Genomic DNA, 4,926 nt, shown 5'->3' with positions numbered 1-4,926 from the left:
ATATACCATTTAATCACAAAAGAATTCAATATTTAAACACAATTCATCAATTTCTTGTATGAAAAAGCATAGAAAAATAGGTATATGATGACTTGTCATCACAACACCAAACTTAAACCTTGCTTGTCCCCAAGCAAGAAAAGAATCATGCAATAGAAATTGACAATCCAAGGTAAGAAGAGTAGCAAGTTAATGTTCATGGCAAGCTAGTTTTCTATGCATGCTACAATTACAAAAGAGATGTAAATGATTGATGCTTCTATCTAGCTTATTTTATGAAATCTTTTTCTTATAATTCTTCCTTGAAACAAGCTTTTGATTTTTTTTTAGCTTCTCCTTTTGGGTGCTTTGCCCCATGAGTAAATAACAAAGCTACGACTTCTAAATGCTTTGTTTTCAAGTATTACCACTTGATACATAAGCACCACAAGCATTTGAATTAGAGGACTTCATTAAGCTCATTTTTTTCTTTTCTTTGAGTCTCTAATCATTGATGCTCAGAACCTTGAGCTTTGAGGGAGTGCTTTTGCACTTGAGCCTAGCCTTGACTTCTAAGTGTTTTGTTTTCAAGCATTTGGCTTGATACATAAACACCACAAGCACTTAGCAAATAAATTGCCATTGGTACTCAGAGCCTTCAGCTTTCTCATTCCTTCCCTCTTTCTTTTCTTGCTTTAATTATATTTGCTTCTTCAAAGTTTTCATGATTTCAAAAGATTTCACAAAATGTACTAGATGAAACTTCAATTAAATAAAATCCAATGCAATTGAGCAACAATCAATCATACTAGCTTTCCAATACTTGTATGCACATGCTAAATTCTTCTTTAATTCCTTGTTTGTTTATGATCATGATGCTTTTTTTTTGCTTTTGAATTCACAAAACTCACGTTGGTAGTCATAATGTCACAACAACATATTTCAAATCAAATCCAAGCTATGCTTAGTCATACACACATGTAAACAGAAAGGATGAAGACAATCATGCAATTTAAGTGCCGAAAACAAATGAGAATAAAAGGAACTCTACAACCTTGTAGTTCATCTTCATTATTGTTGTCCTTTTTCCTCTATTCTTCCTCTTTCCCTTGCCAAACTCAGAATGCTTGCTCATCCTCAAGCAACAATTAGAACAATGGCTATGGGGCTAAGATGGATCATGAATGTCTTACACAATGAAATGTTAGTAGCACATGTGTTTTAAGCAAGCAAAATGAAAGATAACAATCAAGGCATCAGAGACAAAGACATTTTGATTGCAAACATAAGAAGGTGAGCACAATACATTGCATAAAAGATAAGTGGCACACCAAACTTAGTGTGACACTTTCACTTGAAATTAATGCAATTATCTAGTAAGAATTAGGACCAAATTTTGTTGCATAGCAACACCAAACTTAGAATGCAACCATATGTCAATTTTATTTGAAACAAAACTAAACAAAAGAAACTGTTATTTGTTGAATACAATCACCAAGCCAAAAATCTATCATGAATAAGGATCTCTTGATGCTGTATTAACAAAAACAGTTGATAAAAGAAAACTTAAAAATAAAGAGGTGACTAAAACAAAGAGAATGCAAACGAAATGTCAAAACAAGAAAAATAACAATGCAAAGGCAATATGATTATGCAGACAAGTGATGTTGCTTGAATGATTTGCATAGAAAATAAGTGGCACACCAAACTTAGAATCTTGGTGTGTCACTTTCATTTTTGATTTGATGCAATCATCCAAAAAGATTGAAAATAATTTGTTGCAAGGCAACACCAAACTTAAAATGTAATCATATGCCAATTTATTGAAATTTAAACAAAGCATGGAGAAGAAATGTACCTACTGTCTACCTGTTCTTCACTTTCTTCCTCTTCTTCCAGTTTGTTAAGAGGAATGACCTCAAAGGAGGAGAAGTTCCAGCTATTGTCCCCTTTCTTGGTTTCCTCTCAGCAAGCTTTCTTTTGAAATTGGCTTGATTGAGCTTGCTTGCTTGATCAGGGAGAGGATTGTTTGCAGTTGACCTTCTCATGAATGTTGTCCTTGATATCTTGGTCACAATCCTCTTCTTGGTGTTTTTGTTAATTGCCTTCACTTCTTTGGATTCAAGTTTTGGTTGCTGTGTGATTGTTGGAGTGATTTCTTTATCAAGAGCCTCTTGCATTGGTGGTTCCATGAGCTTTTCCTTCATGTACTTCTCTACTTCAGTTGAGTGTGACTTCTCTTGAATGTCTTCCTCCCTTTCTTCTTCATGATTTTCCATTAATGCCTCTAGGAGGGAATCTTTGTGTTTCATTGTCACCTCAAGTGGCTCTTGTGAATGTAGAATCCTTGGCTCATGTCTAAATACTTTCACCACCTCTTCCTTTTTCACTGAAATTTCACTTGACACAGAGGCTTCCTCATCTTGCTTTTCCACTTCCTCACCCACAAATTGGTCTTCATCCTCTCTGTTTGATGGTTCTAAGTTCCTCCTTGTTTGCTCTAAGGGCTCATTCATCTTCTTGAGGATGATTTCTTTCCAGGATTGGGGTTGTGTGTATCTTTCCACGAGTTTTCTATGTATTTCAATGGCTTGAAGGTAATCCTCATCTGGTGGTTCAAGAGATGAAAGTTGAGAGTAATTTTGGTGACGTGGATATGTTGTGGTGAAGTTGTGTTGAGGGGTGTGGAATGAGTTGTGTGATTGATGGGGTGACTTGTATGGATTTTGGTGGAAACTTTGTGTTGAGGCATAATTAAGTGATGAAGAACTTTCAAATGAGAAACTGGGACGTGAGGGTGGATGCTCTTTCATTCCTTGGTGATACTCCCATCCACCATGAGGATAATGGTATGAATCATTTTGTGGTGGTGAGAAATATCCCATATGATTATCTTGTTCATCTTGTGGCTTTGAAGTGCATCTCCATGGATTGGAGTGCTTAGAATCTGTAAATTCTTGGTGATATTCCCAACCACCATTAGAGATTTGTGATGGTGGGTGATATCCCATAAAATTTGTTTGATCACAAGATGAGTTGAACTCCATTTGAATTTTGTAAAACACAACACCAATGAAAATTGGAATTACTCATATCAGAAATGAGTTTTGCTTAGTGAGGCAAAAACACAAACACCTTGGTTTCAACTTAGAACAGAGAACAAAAAAGAAAAAAAATGCTTGATCTAGACTTCTCACCCACTTAATCATTGTTGATCTAATCAATCCCCGGCAACGGCGCCAAAAACTTGATGGTGTTTTTATGGAAAACGAATTTTCCAAACACATAGATCTAACCGGCAAGTGTACCGGATCACATCAAGTAGTAATAACTCACTTAGAGTGAGGTCGATCCCACAGGGATTGATGGATCAAGCAATTTTAGTGGGTGATTAGTTTAGTCAAGCTAACATTGAAGTGAATTTAGATGAAGTGTAGCCAACAGAAAGTAAATAGCAAGGAAAATTAAAGTGCAGAAAGTAAAATTGCAAGTAACTTAAAGAACAAGAAAGTAAAATAGCTGAAACTTAAATTGCAAGAATTGTAAATTGCATCAAATGTAAAGGGGGCTGGGGTGCTGGAAATTAATGAAAGTAGTAGATCCAAGCTTAGAACAATTGCAGGGAGATTAAAGTGCTTGAAAGTAAATTAGAAGCAATAGAAACAGAAAGGTAAAAATGCAGATGAAATAAAAGCAGCAGATGTAAACAGCAAGGCAAAATTTCTTGAAGGAGTAAATAGAAATTAAGTTCAGCTTAAGTGCAGAGTAAAATTGAAAATCTCAGGAAATCATAGAGACTAGAAAACAAGTCTAGATCTCAATTCCATCCTTGATCAAAGTAGAAGACAACTTGTAGAAGAGAAGAAAGATGAAAGCAGTAAAAGAAACTTCGGATCCAATTTCTCAATTTCCTCAATTATGCAGAAGAACACAAATGAATTTCAGATGGAGAATTGAAACAGAATTCCTTCAATTCTTGATCCAAATTTTAAGCAGAAAGGAGAATTAAAAGAGAGAACTATCTACTACTCCCTAATGGAGCCAACCTCTCCTTCCGAGCTCTAATTGATGCCTTTATATAGGCTTTACAAAATAAAAAATGAAAATGAAATTAAAACAAATTACAAAAATGAAAATCCTAATTTAATTGATCCATGTGCCTTTGAGTGATGATGTGGGCTTTTGATTTGGTGAAGAAATGAATTTTATTGGATTTTTAATCCAATTTTAGCCCATGAAGAAAGTAGCTCCCAGGAGGCTGCCCTGCCCTTGTGGAGGGCAGGGCAGGAATTGATGCGTGCGGCCTTGGTGCGAGCGTGGTGTGCGAGTTGGTGCTGCAGGATGCTGCCCTGCCCTTGTGGAGGGCAGGGCAGAAATTTTTGGTGTGCCAGTTTGGTGCGCTGGCCGTGCGCTATGATGCTGCCAAAGCTCCCTTGGTGCACCAGAATGGTGCGCTGGCCGTGCCACAACAAAATGCTGCCTTGCCCTTGCGGAGGGCAGGGCAATGTTTCCTTTGAGGAGTGCCAAGTTCGAATCCCATGGAGTGCATTGCTTGGCTTTTTCTTCTTGGCACCTAATTCACGCCTAAGGCTTGGCTTCCTAGAGGTCTTGTGTTCGAAACTTGGTGGAGGAAGTTGTTGCAATTTTTCCTTGAATTTTCATGAAGAAAACACGACATTGCCCTCCAAGAGGGCATTCTGCTCTCCTTGAGGGCAAACTTCCTTGGGTTCCTTGTGTCTCCCTCTTCGAGCCTTGGTAGAAGCATTTTGGTTTATTTTCGCTTGTTTTTTGCCCTTAAAGATGCCTTTCGTTCCTGGAAGCACATCAATTGGACGTCTGTAGCTCAAGTTATAGCCCTTTGAAGGAGGCATGGTCATGCTGTGAGCGCCCAGATTTTACCTTAGCGAAAATTCTTGCTTCCAACCTCACTTTACATCACGATTCTGC

This window comes from Arachis hypogaea, chromosome 1 (genome assembly GCF_003086295.3).
Source record: "Arachis hypogaea cultivar Tifrunner chromosome 1, arahy.Tifrunner.gnm2.J5K5, whole genome shotgun sequence".
Taxonomy (NCBI): Eukaryota; Viridiplantae; Streptophyta; class Magnoliopsida; order Fabales; family Fabaceae; genus Arachis; species Arachis hypogaea.
Note: the sequence above shows the minus strand (reverse complement) of the source record.